Raw genomic sequence first — 18,771 nt, 5'->3', positions numbered from 1 at the left:
AAACCACCCGCTGTCTCCTCCTCCCGACAGGCCTGGCGCAATCTGCCCTGATTGGGGCCAGGCCAGCCGGACCCCACCCATGCATGAATTCGTGCACTGGGCCTCTAGTTACTAGAGTATACTAGAGTTTAGTATAATAATAAAAGCAATAATTAACATTTATTGAACATTTGTTACATTCCAGAAACTGTTATAAAGTCTTGATGTGGATTACTTTATATAATCCTCCACAGTTTTGAGTTGGATATTGTTATTATACATACTAGAGGCCCAGTGCATGGCAGGCCCCACCCCCTGGTCGAATCCCGGTGGAGGGGACAATTGGTATATTACGCTTTTATTATATAGGATGGGGAAAATGAGGCACACAGGCTTGGGGACTTGCTGAAGATTACACAAGCTAGGAAGTGGAGAGCTGGGATTCAGTGCAGGTGTTCTGAGTCTAGCAACCCAACTTTTCACCTGCTTCAGATCTTTAAGACAATTTGTTCAATAGTATAGTCATTTATGTAGCTCCTTGAAAATTTTAGGGAAAGTTATTTAATTATACTTGCAAGTCTCAACTTTCTTTCCCAACAATCCCACTTTAGTAACTTCCATTTTGTTTTTTCCAATTTATCTCAGACTTCATGTTCTCCAGGAGGCTTTATTTGACCACCTGTCTGGCATGTAAGTAAGTGTTCAATAAAAAGTAATTTTCACTTTTTCCCCCCCTTTTCCAGGTTCACAATAAAGGTGCTAATAAAGAGAATGTAAGACAAGAATATAATTAAATATTTGACTGAGGTAAGTTTTTTTATGATTTAATTTTTTTAAAAAAACATTCTCTCTTATTGTTTTTTGTTTGTTTTGTTTTTTAATCCTCACCTGAGGATATTTTTTCCATTGATTTCTAGAGAGAGTGGAAGGGAGGGAGGAGGTGGAGAGAGAGGCAGAGAAACATCCACATGAGAGAGATACATCGATTGGTTGCCTCCCGCATGGTGCCCCTATCTGGGCCGGGAACCTGCAACTGAGGTATGTGCCCTTGACCAGGAATCGAACTTGAGACCTTTAAGTCCCTGGGCCGATGCTCTAACCACTGAGCAAAATCAGCCAGGGCTTATTATTTTTAATTTCGCTCCACAGCCTGTTTTCTTAAGATGTAAGAGGGAGATTGCTTAGGAGGGTTTCAGTTCATGGCACCTGGGGTCCTTAGGTGGATGCCAGAAAGGTGGGCTGTTTGAATAAAATCATTTAAATTCTCATTATCTTCTTGTTTGAGGGCATGCTACTGAGGAGATCTAGCAGGTGGAAATCCATAAGCTGTTTGGTGATTATATCTACAACATTTAGGGAAAGCTTTGTTTTTTTAAATAGGGAGTTGAAGAGATTTGAAGTCACTTCTGGTAACATAGCAACACTTACTTTTCTTAAATGAAAAGGTGTTGTATTTTGTTGTTATAATAATGAGAAAAACCTTCCATCGGTATAAAACAACATAATGACATAAGTAAACATCCAACTTCTACCACCCAGAAATGACTGCCATTAGTATTTTGGTGAACATACTTTTAGGAATTTATCTGTAAAATAAGTATTTACATACAAATCTTTAAGTAAATTGGTTTATACTATATATGATGGTCTTTTTAATGCAACAGTGTTTTGTACATCTCTACACATGCTTGTAAAAGACATGCATAATCATACATGATTATTTTACTGGCTATCTAACATGCCATTGTTTGAGGCAACATAATTTATTTAATCACTCCTTTGACAACAGAAATTTAGCTTGTTCCTAAGAGATAATAGTTAATGATGCGTTGATCAACCCTGTACTTACATTGTTGTATACTTACTCATTTATTTTTTAGACATACAGGTACTGAGTCAAATATTATACACGTTTTAAATATTGATACATATGGCTAAAGTGCCCTCTGTAAAGTCTACCAATTTATTACCACCACCCTCCCACCTCATCCTGATCCCCAGCAAAGTCCATGAGGGTCATGTTTTCCATACCCCTGCTCACACTGAGTTTTTAAATCTTTTTAATTTTCTCCAGTCAATAGGAGAAAAAAATGGTACCTTTTTGAGATAGCAAGGTTTTTGCCTAAAATAAACTTTATGTTTTCAAAGACCTCTTTCATCCTATATAATAAAAGGCTAATATGCGTGGAACAACCGGTAACTATGATACACACTCACCACCAGGGGGCAGATGCTCAACGCAGGAGCTGCTCCCTGGTGGTCAGTGCACTCTCACAGGGGGAGCGCTGCTCAGCCAGAAGCCGGGCTCACAGCTGAGGAGTGCAGTGGTGGTGGCGGTAGCCTCTCCCACCTGCAAGGCAGAGCCACTCAGTCAGAAGCCGGGCTCACAGTGGCAAGCGCAGTGGCAGTGGTGGGAGCCTCTCCTGCCTCTGTGGCAGCGCTAAGGACCCCTCAGGGGATGTCTGACTGCCGGCTTAGGCCCATTCCCTGGCAGTCGGACATCCCCCGAGGGGTCCCGGACTGCGAGAGGGCTCAGGCCGGGCTGAGGACCACCCCCCCACCCCCTACACGAATGTCGTACACCAGGCCTCTAGTTTGATATATTTATTTACATGAAGAATTTCCTTATTGAGACTGTATTTGTGATTCTCATGTGTAAGTGAGACACTCTTGGACTTTAAATGTGATGAAAATGTTAAAATATGTTGTGTTCTTTGTTTTTAGTCTATTGCCCTAACTCATAAATATTTTTAAATTATTGACACTAATTGTTTTGGGTACTGAAAGTTTCCCTTTATAGAGAGCAATACCTGTTTTTTTTAATTTATAGTAGAGCTTTAAAAATTTCAACTTCTTAATAGATTTCAAACATGGGTACAATTGCAGAAAAGCATACCGAATAGGATTTACAAACTTGGGTAATCATGGAATATTATTGAGTTACGTGAACTAAGTGAATATGCTTTCACATGTAAACCTATGAATATTGACATTAAGTCTCATCTGTCCAAAGGATTTTGCCTGTTGCCGATATGACTGTGGGCTCTAATTTTATGTTTGTTTTTGATTTTATTTTGATCAAATAGGATTATACACACTATTGACCTACTCTTTGTTCTTTGACTCAATAAAAGCCAATTAAAACTTCCCACCCCAGCCAGTTGGAGTGTTGTCTTAAACACCAGAAAGTTTCCAGTTCGATTCCCAGTAGGGCACATTACCTAGCTTGTAGATTCGATCCCCGGTTGGGGGCATGTACAGGAGGCAACCAATCAATGCTCTTTCCCTCTCTTCCTCTCTCTCTCTCTAAAAAATAATAAAAACATATCCTCAGGTGGGGATTAAAAAGTAATTTATCTTTTCCCTAGATATAAAATGCATATTCTTATAATATAGATTGCATTCCATGTGAGTGCTTTTAAGTCCAAGTTAAAATTATTGAGGCCAGGACCAAGCCTGTTTTATTTACCAGCTTACATCTAGCAACTCATATGATACCTGGAACATACATGATAGACACACAAACCATTTTTGAAGGAGTACATGATTGGTGTATATTGTCATTGAGTTAGAATTAAGATGTAAAAGAGAAGTATCTTAAGTTTTAATTAAGAAACTTAATTTCTTGGAGAATAAAACTAGCACCTGTGGTTTTTAAATGCTCGCAAATATAGGCATACATAGTTATAGTGACACTTGCTACCTTAAAATTTTGTGACATTTTGTTTAGACTATTGATTTGGACTATATCTCATTTCTTTTCGGGCTCATATACATTACGGTATTTTAAATATTCTTTTTCATTTGTATTTTTGTTGCTGTTAAGGGCAAAGTAGTATCTAAACTAGGAAGGATGCTAGATCTTATTAAGGAATCCTATTTATATTTCCTATTATAGACGAAGTATTTTTTCAGTTATGTTATTTGAAGACAAGGATAAAGTGAATTCCCCAAAATATATTTTTAGTTATAATGGAGAGAAATTGAGTTGTATTTTAATTGTGTGGCTCGACATTTATTAAAAATAGGTAGAAGTAGAGACAGAGGGAAGGTGGGGGTGGGTGGGTGGGAGGAGATCAACCAAAGAACTTGAATGCGTATATGCATAACCCATAGACACAGACAGTAGGGTGGTGAAGGCCTGGGGTGGGGGTAGTGGTGGACTAGAAGGGATCAATGGGAGAAAAAAGAGGACATATGTAATACTTTCAACAATAAAGATAAAAAAATTTTTTTTTTAATAGAGGTAGAGATATGGATTGCCAGCCATGGAGAATATATAAATCTTTGTCCTGTATCCTGCCTATTAAGCTTTCCTGACTCCTACACCGGTTTTTCACAGCCAAAATAAACAGAGAAGATGGAAAAATTATCTACTCCATTTTTGTTTAATCCTCCCCTGATAACATGAGTTTCCACTGATTTTAGTGAGGGAGGAAGAGGGACAGAGAGAATAAAAAAACACATCGATGTGAAAAAGAAATATCGATCAGTTGCCTCCCATACTCACCCTGACCAGAGATGGAACTGCAACCTAGGTATGTGACTTGACTGGGAATCAAACCCACCACTTCTTGATGTAGGGGATGACACTTCAACCAACTGAGCCATATCCATCAGGGCTCTAATACGTTTTAGCAACATTGTGAATTCTTGCCTCATACATTTTGTTTCCATTGGAATATGGGATTCTAATAAGGGAATGCATGAGCTAATTTGTTATTTGCATGTAACATTTTAAAATTGATTTAATAATTTAGCAATTTTTATTTGTGTTTTAATTTGCTTAGCAACTCCTTCCTTAAAAAATAGTCCAGCCTGGCGGGTGTGGCTTAGTGGATTGAGCATCATCCCATGTACCAAGAGGTCCTGGGTTCAATTCCCAGTCAGGACACATGCCAAGGTTTTGGGTATGATCCCCAGTAGGGGGCCTGCAGGAGGCAGCCAATCGATGTCTCTCTTTCATCGATGTTTTTGTCTATTCCTTTCCCTCCCTCTCTCCCTAAAAACAAACAAACAAACAAAAAACATAAAAAGTCCAGTTCAGCCGGCGTTGCTCAGTGGTTGAGCATTGACCTAGGAACCAGGAGGTCACGGTTCAGTTCCCCATCAGGCATATGCATGGGTTGCAGGCTCAATCCCCACTGTGGGGCATGCAGGAGGCAGTCCATATTAACTTTGGACTGTATTTTTTAAAAATAGTCCAAAATTAAATGTAGGCAGACTTGAAATTACTGAATTTTTAGTTGTACCTAAATTGAGATTTCCTAGACTTTTCCCTCTGATATTGTGGCTAATGGTATAAGCTTGTATTTGTTTTCTAAAATAACCACAGTTTTGGGGTTCTTTAATCTCTTTTCTATGGCAGTATAGGAATTTGTGTATAGGTAGCTTTCATTTCACTGATGAGTTAATTTCTTTAAACCTAATTCTAAAAATACTCCTGGAAAGTGAGGAATTACTACCAGTAGTAGTTAAGACTGTCATTTATTTCTCTTAGCTGCATTTGTAAACATTTTTATACTGTACTAAAATAGATTTTGCCCAGCTGGTGTGGCTCAGTTGTTGTGTCAACCCATGAACCAGGAGGTCATGGTTTAATTTCTGCTAAGGGCACATGCCCAGGTTGCAGGCTTGATCCCCAGTAGTGGGGCAGGGGGGGAAGGAGGCAGCCAATCAGTGATTTTCTGTCATCGTTGAAGTTTCTATCTTTCTCTCCCTCTTCCTTCCTCTCTCTGAAATCAATAAAAACATATTAAAAAAAGAAACAGGTTTTAAGATATTGTTACGTATTTAGTGAGTTGGATTTTGTGCATTTGTAATAGTTTTTTCCTATTTTAGTCATCAAGCTTAAAATTTAGACTGGCAGTGTAAGTGGTTATTTGATTGGAAAATTGGAAAGAGGAGAAGTTCTATCTTATATACAGAATTTGTGGTGCAGAATATTTAGATGAAACTCCAATGATCAGAGTGAGAGTATAGAACTGCAGTAGGAAGGAAAAAAATTTTAAGTGCTTATATACAGAGGATAATAGATCCCTAGCAAAGCCAACACTGGGCTTACTTCTATAGTATCTGTAACTGAGTTGGTCTCTCACAGAGGTCTTATTAACTCAGAGTCTTAAGGGTAGAGTTATAGAAAAAAGGGATGGAGAACAGTAGATTTGGGTCACAAGTTCCATAGAGAGTGCAGTGCTTAGTGCAACTCCCTAGGGATATCCTCAGTCTCTGACTGTCCCATCCTCCTTGAGAAATTTTTGTCCTTCCTAACTCTGGAAGCTTTGCTTAGTGTGCATGATGGATATGTGTGTGGAGCTGGGCAGAGAAGTCTGGCTCTGCTTATTACTGCTGTCTAGGTACTCTCTTTAAAAAGATTTCCAACATGGGAGTATGGCTGAACACCATCATTTCCCCTGTATCATAGTATAATGACAAATATGGGAGTATCATGCAAGTTTTTCCTTCATGCCAGTTTGTTCAGCGAGGACACGTAGTTCATGGTAAGGGTTGTGTTTGTGTATATTAAACCCAGTAAGTTTTGTTTTAAGTAGATTTCAGTGTATTCTAATATAATAAAGTTTTTCAGTCTGAATGTTCCAGCAGCCATCACTCAAACATTAATTGCTGTCATTGGCAAAGGATATCCTCCTACATCTTTTCTGGAGTCTTGAAACCATTCCACTTCCTTTTTCTTTTACTTTGAGAACTGATTACTGACACTTGGAAATTATAATCAGACTAGAGGCCTGGTGCACAAAATTTGTGCACAGATGCGGTTCCTGGGCCTGGCTGGTGATCAAAGCGTGAGCGTCTGATGTGGAAGGGCAGGTCCCAGCTGACCTCTGGGCCCTGGGCAGCACCTGGGCCTCCAGGCCCCTGCGTACCCCCCTCCACCTGAGTCATCAGGCTTCCGCCGCCGCTGCTGGTTGCCATCTGCGGGGCAATTGGTGGGGCTATCAGGCCCCGCTCGCACCCGCTTTGGCCTGGTGCTGCCCACTCACCTGGTCTACCATCCCACCGCTGTCCCGCTCTCGTTGGGGCCCATTGGGCTGGCAGCACCTCCCCTGCCGCCCACTGCCAGTGCCATGTCACCGATGCCCACCATGTTCCATGCTGCCCCCTGGTGGTCAGTGCACGTCATAGCGAGCAGTTGGAACTCCTGGTCGAGAGGACAGTTTGCATATTAGGCTTTTATTATATACGATTGCATCAATCTTAATGGAAAGGTTACCAATTATTGCACTGAAAAATATGCATTTTCTCTAATAGTACTTGTTTCTCTTGGTGTCTCTCTCTCTCTCAGTTCAGTGCTTTTAAATACTTCTTAGGTGAATGAATGCTTTGTGTCATGCCCTAAATTAAGACATTTAAGACAGACTTTCTTGATGGCTTTCCCACCTTCAATTCTACGGGAAGGGAGATAATTTATTTAATGTGAAATCTTCATAGAATCTTTCAGTTGTTAGATGTACTTGGGGTAGAAGAAGGATGGCTGATGTCAGTTACTTATATGATGATATAAGCTCTAAAATGAGTATGTGCTTGGGAGAGTTGAGAGCAGTGAGGGTTTTTATGGTGGGCCATACATGTTGAGCATTGGGCCTCTACTGTTTGTGTGCATTCCCTCATTTAGTGCTCACAAGTCTGAGAGGACAGATACAGTCACCCCGGTTTTAGAGAATAGAAGGCCTTGGTTATGCACTTTGTCCTTGGGTACACAGCTTAAGTAGGTTAGAAAAAACAGTGACTGGAATCCAGATCTCTCTGGCTCCAAAGTCCATGCTCTCTTCTTACGTACATTGACCGAGAAAGGGGTCTCACAGTTGCTAGACTGTTTCTGTTACTGTAGATAATTGAAGTGTTGGACAGAATGAAGATGAAGCTACTTTGTCATCACCATCACCTTCGTTCCTACCATCCTCTTTATTTCTATCGTTCTTCAACATTAACTGATGAAGTTTAGGAGCCTGCCAGGGTGTCTGGCTCGCTGTGTTCAATACAACATAGGCTTGTTTAATTTAACAGTGCTCTGAGATGAAAGGTTCATGACGGCCAAGTACAAACAGACCTTCTGTTGGATGTTAATTTTGTTATAGAAGAGATGCTTGTTTTTCCTTGCTCTTTGCTAATAAAGAAGCTGGCACATTTTCTCATGAGTTAAAAAGGATTTTGACTTGTTTATATCTGTGTAATCAAAGGGAAGTGAACAGTTCTGATAAACATTTTCTTTGTGCAGATCTTTGGTTCATTTCACACCTGCCAGGGAATTGCAAATTGTGTGCTCTTGCTCTTTTCTCTTTTTACTTTGGATTTGATTTTATGGTTGGTCACTGTAGGGATTTCATGGTAGGAAAAGAAATAAATTGTTTCTTCATTTGAACATACTCTGTGTTTTTTACAGCAGGTTATCCTATAGTAGGCAGAATGATTTAACCAGGCCACTGCACAGAGGTGTCATTGTATGATTTTTTTTAGTCATTTTTTTTAATGACAGCTCTGTTGAGATATAATTCACATACCATAAAGTTCACCCATTTAAAGAATACAATTCAATGGATTTTAATATATTCACAGAGTTGTGCACTGATCCCCACTGTCTAATTCCAGAACACTTTCATCACCCCAAAAAGAAACCCCATACCTAATGAGCAGTCACTCTTCATTCTTCCCTCTCTTTAGCCCCTGGAAACCACTTTCTGTGTCTATGGATTTGCCTCTTGGACCTGTCGTATAAATGGAGTCACACAATATATGCGGCCTTTTGTGTCTGGCTTCTTTCACCCCGCATGTTTTTGAGGTTCATCTATGCTGTAGCATGTATCAGAAATTTCATTTCTTTTTGTTGCTGAATAATATTCTATTGCATGGACAGACCACATTTTGTTAGGGTCCATGATTCTCTCTTCTGGTTACTTGCTGCTGTGTTTGCCATGTTTCCTGGTACCAGATACCTTATAGCAACAATGTTTAGGATTATCGATGTAATAAAATGTTGACATAGGTGTGATGACTTTGATGCATAGAAGCGAACCTAAAGAAACCAGTTTAATTTCTTTAGGTCTAATTAGTTCAGCATGGTGTGTGTGTGTGTGTGTGTGTGTGTGTGTCTAAGCAGAAGAAGCCGTGTGTGTGTGTGTGTGTCTCTAAGCAGAAGCCGTGTGTGTGTGTGTGTGTGTGTGTGTCTCTAAGCAGAAGAAGCTGTATGTGTGTGTGTGTGTGTCTAAGCAGAAGAAGCCGTGTGTGTGTGTGTGTGTGTGTGTGTGTGTGTGTGTGTGTCTAAGCAGAAGAAGTCCAAATAGATTCATATAATCACAGCATAAAATTTGAGGCAGGGAGTAACAGTTGTTTGGCTGGAGAGGATTATAGAGAGTTGGGTGTCCTGTTAATGAATTCAGATTTTCTCCATTTATGAGTCCGGCAGGGGGAGAGTGATGTGGTCACTTTGGTTCCTGTATATGGATGTTGGGTGCAAGGGACAGGACTGGACACAGAAGACCCATTACACTGTTACACTAGTCCAGGTGAGAGTTGATGAGGGCCTGAACGAGGGCATTTGTGGCTGAGTTGGATTAGACAACAGGCTGGAAACATGTAGGAGCTATTAGTCAGGAATCCTAGCTACAGGTAACAGAAACCCTGCTCAAACTATCTTAAGTTAAACGAGAGATTAATTGGAAGGTTCTTGGAGAAGGGCACACAAGAAAATGAAAATGCTGCAGAGACCAGTGATGTTGGGGATTAGAAGTGGTACTTGTTATCACAGGGGCTCTTTCCCCTATCTCTGTTCTCTCAGGTTTTTCCACAGAGTAGCAGCCATCTTCACACTCTCCAATCAAGGGGACGAAAGAGCTTCTCCCTCCCAGCTATACTCTTTAAAACCCCAGGGGCTCTTGGCTTTGGGTTTTTGTGCCTTCACTAGGCGTTGGGGTCTTTGTGGAAGCTTTCTACCACCAGCACATTGGGAGTGCCCAAAAGAAGTGAGGGAAAGGTTCTGGGGTGGAGCCAATCCTGTCCATCTACTCTGGAAACACAGACCAGACCCCGAAATTGAGAAGACCGGAGGAGGAAGTAGGGGTCAAGAATACCTCCCAAGTTTGTGGCTTTGGTAACCTGTAATGATACCATCCAAGAATAAGGGTTCAGGGGCAAGTAGGTCAGTGCAGTGACTAAAAAGTTCAGTTTTAGACCAGCCTAGACTGGGACATAGGTCTAATCACAATTTGTATGTTACCCATTTTTATGATTTGTTGATTGGTTTGGCTTCCTTTACCATTAGAAGCCCCACAAGGACAGAAACTGTCTGTTCTCTTTGCTATCAATCTCCAGAGCCTAGCATACTCTAGTTGGCAGTAGTAGGTATTTAGTAAATAGATGTGAATTAATGAATTCAAGTGCACATTTCCTGCAGGAAGCTGGATGGACAGTTTGTATCTCAGGTGAGGACAGGAAATACAGACTTGGGAGTTATCAGTGTAGGGGTAGATGGTAAACAAGCCCAAGAGTTGTCCTTATTGGCTAAGGGACTGAAAATTTAGATATCGTGTAGACCTGTAATTTTCATGTCCAGGTAGTGAAATTACCTTTTCTCTTTTTTCTTTGCACTGTTGCACTGCCTAGTATTTAATGCCAGTAATTACCTACTGACAGTCCTGCCAATGATTTTTTTTAAAGTTTGTGACAGATTAGAATTAGATTTGTGATAGATGGAAAAATAAAGGTGATAAAGACAGATTCTGTTTCCTTTTAAGAATAACTGACTCATGGGATGAGACCTTGGATATGATTTCAGATCACTCCTGTAAACTCTCACAAAAGATGTTTATAAAACACTTGGAACAATACAGATTGTACTAAGAAAATGTGCTTTGATCAACTCTGGAGATACAAAGCAGGGAACTTAATAAATCAAGTCCTATTTGTGAATAGAAAGGACTGGAAGTTCACCTTAAAAGTAGGAATTTAGTTCACGTCCAGACTTAAATTTTGTATTTTGAATAGCAGATCTTATCTTAGTTTTATCTTTTATATAAAAATAAAATGAATTATAGATTTCAAATCTTGGCATCTTGAAATCTGACTCCTGATTCTGATCTCTTAATAACTATTGGAACACTAGTCTAGAAATGGAATTTGACTTTCGTTTTTTACCCTTTAATTTGGAGGTAAATGTGCTTCCAGCTCTGTCTTCCCTCTGTACTCAGGAAACCAAACCACTGGTACTTTGGATATGCCATAATATTTGTTATTTAAATATAAGAAAAACACGGTCATCTTTATATAAAGTAGTAATATTATGTTCACACTTGGGAGAAGTAGGTTTTTGTTGTTTTCATTTTAAGGCATAAATACAGTTGTATTACTTTTGTAGGCTGAACACTTCCCAACCTAACACCCTGCCATATGACAAGATATTATAGTAAATTGCATATGTTTTAGTGTCTTAGTTCCCTCCAAGCTCTCTTCCCCCCCTGCAGCAGAGATGTGAACCATTTTTTAAAAATTTATTTAATTGCCAAAACCGGTTTGGCTCAGGGGATAGAGCGTCGGCCTGCGGACTGAAGGGTCCCAGGTTCGATTCCCGTCAAGGGCATGTACCTGGGTTGCGGGCACATCCCCAGTAGGAGATGTGCAGGAGGCGGCTGATCGATGTTTCTCTCCCATTGATGTTTCTAGCTATCTCTCTCCCTTCCTCTCTGTAAAAAAAAAATCAATAAAATATATTTAAAAAAAATTTATTTAATTTTTTTTACTAAAGAACTCCTACTAAATTTGCCTGATTCCAAATGCAGGCCAGTGTCTTCTAGCAAGTTGTAATATAATAGAGCATTTCTAAGAACTCAAATTGAGTAGCTTATAGCATCTGAACTTTTGAAATTACCATAAGATATATTTAATTCTTGCATAAATTAGTTCAGTACATGATTACATGGAAAATCTCGATGCTGAGATCCCAGACCCCTGCAAATTGTATCCCTTTTGAAATCAGAGGTGAAATTAAAGAATGCTGATTTCTGGAGGCACTCTTATTAGTTCCTGGAAAAATATAGTTAAAATGCATCTGAAATGATTTTATTCTTAGGAGGTAGTTAGCTTCTTTCTTTACTAATTAATTCTTCAAAGATAGCATTATTCAAAAGAGGGAAGGTGACAGCCTAGATGTCAGGGAGGGAGTAAGCAGCTCTCACAGACTGGTAAACATGGGGCCCTGAAGAAGGAGCCTGAATCCTCCTGTAGTTGGTTTCTGGGCTTTGTCAGGGTCACTCCTCTAATGTACTACCTCAGGCGACAAGATCACTTTCACATACACGGTCTTTCCACTTATTTGATTTTTGGAGTTTTGTATGGCTGATAAATATAATTTTAGAAGGATCATTAAATAATGGGGGGAAATCCAAACATTTTATCTCTCCCTAGATTTAGTCTAATTAAGAAGAATTTGTTTGAAATATGAAAAGTATAAAACAATTGAAGTGCACTTCTATTTAAGTGTGTGTAGAATTTAGGCTAATGTGTTGCCTAGCAGTTATAAGGAATCTGATAAGTGATTATAAGTAATCCATATAATTTGGTATATAATTAGGCATTCCTAATGTGCTTTAACTGTAGTTTCTGTAGTTGAAGTAGCTGATGAATTTTATGTTCTCTACTGAATAGTTTTTGATAGACAAACAGAAGGAAAAAGCTAGTTAATCAGTTTTTGCTCCTATGTTTAGGAAAGTCTGAATTTAAGTTGTAGTCTAAATCTCAAAGATGGCAAAATAGTCTACAGAAATGAGATAAGGGTGGGGGAGTGTGTGGTTTGTAAACTTTTTTTTTCTTAATCCTCATCCCAGGATATTTTTCCATTGATCTTTTAGAGAGAGTGGAAGAGAGAGGGAAAGACAGAGAGAAACATGGATTGGTTGCCTCCTACACACGCCCCGACCAGGGCCTGGCCCAGGGAGGAGCCTGCAACTGAGGTATGTGCCCTTGCAGGCCGATGCTCTCTCCACTGAGCCAAACTGGCTAGGGCATTTGTAGACTTATTTTCTGAGTGTGTTATTCATGAAACCCCAGTATATTTTCAGAGGGCGGGGAGGCTGGCCTGTCACCCTGCAGAGGCTCCAGGAGCATCATTTGAAACCACTGTACCATGCTGTCATTAATGAAATGGCAAATCTTGGGGGGGAACGAAGGATAAATTATTCATGTAGCCTATTTGTTATATTTGTATACTGTATTGCTTATACGATAAACACTGGTAGGATTTAAAATCAGAATTGTTTAAATATGTAATAATCACAATACTAGTTAACCACACTACATAGCTCTAAAATAGTCTTGTCTTCTTACAAAAGAAGCCTCGCCTGACTTTGCAAGATTATGATAACAAAGAGTACCTGAAAGCCAAAGCATGGGAGATAAGTTGTCGTATCACCTAGTCCTGTCATGATGTTGTTTCTCTTCCATGTTAAGGCGTATAATGAATTAGAGAATAATAACCACTTGGAGAATAAGTACACACCAAGTGCTCGTGGTTAGATGAGTCCACGCCTGCAGACCGGTGTGGTTCTACTGGGGCCTGGCTTGGGAGACTCACTGCTAAAGGGTTCAAGATTTCCTCTGTACTATTACATATGTACTGTGAAATAGCTCTGTGACCTTGGGCAAGTTCTTAAGGTCAGTAACACGATTTAGTTGTAAAATATTCCGGCGAGTGGAAATGTTGCATATAAAGTATTTAGCGTATAAGCGAAATAAGCCAGCCAGAGAAAGACAAGTATCGCATGATCTCACTCATATGTGGAATCTAATGAACAAAATAAACTGTTGAACAAAATAGATCCAGAGACATAGAAGCATGGAACAGACTGTCAAATTTCAGAAGGAAGGCAGGGGTGCATGGGAAGAGATCAACCAAAGAACTTGTATGCATCTATATATTACCCATGGACACAGACAATGGGGTGGTAAAAACCTGGGACGGGGGCCAGGGGTGAGCTAAAAGGGGTTAATGGGGAAAAAAGAGGGACATATCTAATACTTTCAACAATAAGATTTTTTTTAAAAAAATAAAGTATTTAGCATAGTGCCAGCCACATTATAAATTACCAGATGTTAGGCAGTAGAACAATATTTTCCTTCAAAAGGAAATGTAACAGTAGGACAATAATTGACAGTGGAAGTGTCATGAAGAAACACAAATTTGGTTCCTAGCTTGAGTGGAACTCAAACTGCAGCAGGAGTCATTTGTTATTTTAATTAAAGTAAATATTGGAGGTGAGATGGAGAAGTTCCATAGTGTGGACTATCAGCTGTTGAATGCTTCTACTTTTTGGATACTTTTCTTACCATTTTACGTAAAACAGAACCTTCATTTTTAAAATCTGAAAAATGAAAGCAGAAAGTACTATGGTTTGTTTTTCATCTTTGTTTTAAATATATTTTTATTGATTTCAGAGAGGAAGGGAGAAGGAGAGAGAGAGAGAAACATCAATGATGAGAGAGAATCATTGACTGGCTGCCTCCTGGAGGACCCCCACTGGGGATTGAGCCCACAACCGGGCATGTGTCCTGACCGGGAATCGAACCCTGACCTCCTAGTTCATAGATCGACCCTCAGCCGCTGAGTCACACTCGAACCCTGACTTCCTGGTTTATAGGTCGACGCTCAGCCAGTGAGTCACAGTGGCCGGGCTTTCACCTTTTGTTTTAATAGTTACTGCTTCTCTACAGGAATGAGACTATTTACAGACTATGCTTGCAGAACCCGTGGTCTGGAATGTTATGGGTTACTGAATATTTAGAATATTAGCAGTGGTTTATAATGTGGATATGAATTTGGGTATGATGTCTTTAGACTATGTGACACAAAGGATCATTATGTCAGTCATAATTCACTAAAAGCTTATTGTTTAGTCAAATTGTTCCTTTGAGGACACAAAATATGACAGTTCAGAGGCAACCTGAACATTTTGCTAAAGGAATACAATTTTTAAGGGAATCTGAAGAGCAAGGTTATCAACAGTTATCTCTAACAAGGGATATTTGATTTTATGTCTGTTGCATGAGTTCATTGATTCTTTTATAGAAAAAGCCTAAAAGAAAAGTATCACGACAGGTGTAAATAAAGATAGTAAAAAGTTTGCAAATGGATACCCTTGACAAGCTGTACAATATCCTATACATCTGTGGCAAGATATGTTGACCTATTGAGTTTTATTTGTGATAAGTAAATAAACTTACATCTTTAACCAGGTGTAATTACCTCCCTTGGTCCAGTTAGCATAGAATTCCTTAAAATCAACAGATAAGAATATGATGTGGAACAGAGTGTTGTCTTCGATGCTAACATTTAGGGAATTTACTTCAAGCTTTCTGGTTATTTTATATATATATAATTTTGGATCTGTCTTCCTAAGTTTTTCACATCTTTTTTTTTTATTTCCTTGCTGGAGGGCTTGGCACTGAGAAGCTCCACTCTTGCAGCTGTGTATAGAAGTACTTTTTTATATTTGTTCTGAATTCACTTAGTTTTCAAGACATACCTTTGTTCTGGAATTCTAAATTGCCAGTGTACAATTCTTTAGTCATCTTATCACTAGCATTTATTATTTTAACTTTCACTGTATTAGAAGAGTCAGCTTATTTCCATCGTTATTCTTGAGTCGTGTTATTTAAATGTAATTACTAAAACTTTACAAATTATTTCCATAGTAGATATGGAATGGCTCTGTAATTTCATACTGAACATTCTGCATGAAATCCAACACTTACAACAATGCCAGACAGAATACATGTACAATAAATGTTTATTTGAATTAATGAATTGCTCTAGGGCAGTTTGTGGTTATAATATTTTCAATATTAAGTGACCAAGCCTTCGGTACTGGTAGTTTAGCTAAATATTCAGGCTTTATGTGAAGCCAGTAAACAGACCACTGTGCAATCCAGAGAGACCAGTTTGTTCACTTTTCCATCCAATAGTAATTTACTTTGACAATTGTGTTTATATAGAGTAAAGGTTAAAGGAAAGGGTGTATTTGAGGCAGTTATATCAATTGCTTTGCTACAATGATTTTCAGGTGCCATTGAAAAAGGGGCAATTTAAAAAAGATATTATAAAATTTAGGCAGTTATTTTTTCCAGTTTTATTGAGGCATAATTGACATGCAGTAAATGGCACGTCTCAAGTATACTGTTTAATCAGTTCTGAGATATATATGCACCCATAAAACAACCACAGTAAGAATAATGAAAATATCACCCCCAAAGTTTCTTTGTACCCCTTTGTAATCTTACCCTTATGCCCCTCTGCCTCCATCTCCAGGCAACAGCTGACCTGCTTTCTGTCATATAGATTAGTTTGCCTAACCAAGGGTTTTATATAAGTGGACTTGTATAGTATATACTCTTTTTTTGTCTGGCTTCTTCCACACAGCATAATTATTTTGAGATTCATTTATGTTGAGTATATCAATAGTTTATTCCTTTTTATTGTGGAGGAATGTGGATATTTACTGTTGATGGCCATTTGGGTGTTTCCAGTTTCTGGCTATTACAAATAAAACTGATCTGAACATCTATATACAAATCTTTGTAAGGACATATGCTTTCTTTTCTCTTAGGCAAATACCTAGGAGTTGGGTGGCTGGATCGTATGGTAGGTGTATGTTTAACTTTGTAAAAACTAGCAAATTATTTTCAAGTTACTGTATCCTTTTACTTTCCCAACCAGCAGTTCATGAGAGTTCCAGTTGCTCCACATCTGTTAACAGTTAGTATGCTTAGTCTTTTTAATTTTAGCCATTCTAATAAGTGTTTAGTGCAGGGTGGGCAACCCCTGGCACCCGTGCCAAACATGGCACGCCAGTAACTTTTGCTGGCACGTGAAACCCTCTCTTATCTTCCATTTACAATTTTTTTCTTAATATCGACTTTTTTTATTTTTCAGATAAATTCAGTGTAGGTGCATCTTAGATAAATAAATAATTTTACATAACAAGTTATCTTAAAGACCATAGACATGGCTGACTTTGAAATGCAGTTGATTGAATTTCAGAGTAGCTCAATTTGGAAGCAGAAATTTATTGACCTTAGAGTTGACTTGGAAAACATTGAAAAAAAGCGATTAGAAACAGGAGTACCAGAGAGAAGTGTCGAAAACGAACTATTGAGGACTTGGAATGCCATTCCAGAAAATTTTTTCTGTTTAAAAAACTTTGCAACAGCGTTACTCTCCATGTTTTCATCCACATACGCTTGTGAATCTTTGTTCTCAGTGATGAATTTTGTTAAGTGTCATAATAGGAGTAGCCTGACAGATGAAAGTAGTAGCTCGTGCATATCTCTGAAGGTCACGGAATATAAACCTGATGTAAAATCTCTGTCATCAGTGATGCAGCAGCAAAAGTCCCACTGATAATATCAAACGGAGTCATAAAGTTTTCTGTCAGACTATCAATGTACATGTGTACATTAAATAAATGTGTTTTTCATCATCATATACTGTGTTTTTGTCGCTCGAATGAATTTTATTATTTCTTCAAGGTTCTTCACATACGTACACCTTAAGAGATATCAAGTAGGTGTAACATGTTCTCAAAAAATTAGGGTTGGCACACAGAAGAATTTTGAGTCAGAGATTTTGCTGGTTTTGGCACGTGCTCACAAAAAGGTTGCCCACCCCTGGTTTAGTGATATCTTATTGCATCTTTTTTTAATCCTCACTTTTCCATTGATTTTATTTTTTTTTATTTTTTAGAGAGAGAGGGAAAGACAGAGAGAAACATCGATGTGAGACAAACACATCAATTGGTTGCCTCCTGCACACACCCGGACCAGGGCCTGAGCTGGGGAGGAGCCTGCAACCAAGGTATGTGCCCTTGACCAGAATTGAACACAGGACCCTTTAGTCCGCAGCTGACGCTCTATCCACTGAGCCAAACAGGCTAGGGCTCTTACTGCATTTTTAATTTGCATTTTCTTAATGACTGAGTTAAGCATCTATATATATAAAAGGCTAATATGCTAAGTGTTCGACTGTTTGACCATTTGACTGGTAGCTATGACACGCATTGACCACCAGGGGGCAGACGCACAATGCATAGGCATGGAAACATGGAACAGACTGATGAATCTCAGAGGGAGTGGGGGAGGGTGGGAAGAGATTAACCAAAGATCTTATATGTATGCTAGAGGCCCGGTGCTCGGATTCCTGCACTGGTGAGATTCCTTGGTCTGGCCTGTGGGGACCGGGCCGCAACCGGCAGTCCGACATCCCCTGAGGGGTCCTGAATTGTGAGAGGGCGCACGCCAGGTCGAGGGACCCCACCGGGGCACAAATCTGTGCACTGGGCCTCTAGTTTAGGAATAAAAGATCATGATATTGGTCAATTTATTCTGAAGTGCTTTTTAAAAAAGTGTATTTGTGGATTTATGGGTATGTGCAGGCCTGCAGGGATCTGTGCACTGGGCCTCTAGTGTGCATATAAGATCTTTGATTAATCTCTTCCTGCCCTCCCTCCTCCCCCCTTCCTTCTGAGATTTATCAGTCTGTTCCATGTTTCCATGCCTGTGCATTGAGCCTCTGCCCCCTGGTGGTCAGTGCACTTCATAGCGCTCAGTTATTCCACCTTTCGGTCAATTTGCATATTACCCTTTTATTATATAGGATAATCTGACTTGTCTTTTAGTTCTCTAAACAGTGTCTTTCAAAAAGTAGTTCTTAATCTTGATGAAACTCAGTTTATCAATTTGTTCTTTTATGAGTTACACTTTTGGTATAATACTTAAGAAAGCTTTACCTAATCC

General features: G+C 39.2%; 1 protein-coding gene across 8 annotated transcripts in view; it reads left to right on the top strand.

Annotated features, from left to right (window-relative positions):
- MKL2 (MKL1/myocardin like 2) overlaps nucleotides 1-18,771 on the top strand; it is a 188,789-nt gene that overhangs the window by 10,854 nt on the left and 159,164 nt on the right. For 6 of the 8 annotated variants that reach the window (XR_002826495.1, XM_023744978.1, XM_023744982.1 and 3 more), the window contains exon 2: nucleotides 723-786. The gene's annotated coding sequence lies outside the window, so the exon portion shown is untranslated. Of the gene's footprint in view, nucleotides 1-624; nucleotides 670-722; nucleotides 787-18,771 lie in introns of those variants that run through there. The other 2 variants (XM_023744981.1, XM_023744980.1) reach the window with 1 other exon arrangement.

This window comes from Myotis lucifugus, unplaced genomic scaffold, assembly GCF_000147115.1.
Source record: "Myotis lucifugus unplaced genomic scaffold, Myoluc2.0 scaffold_504, whole genome shotgun sequence".
In the NCBI taxonomy this organism is placed as follows: Eukaryota; Metazoa; Chordata; class Mammalia; order Chiroptera; family Vespertilionidae; genus Myotis; species Myotis lucifugus.
The sequence above is the reverse complement of the archived record's forward strand: the minus strand, read 5'-3'. Positions and strand labels throughout refer to the sequence as shown.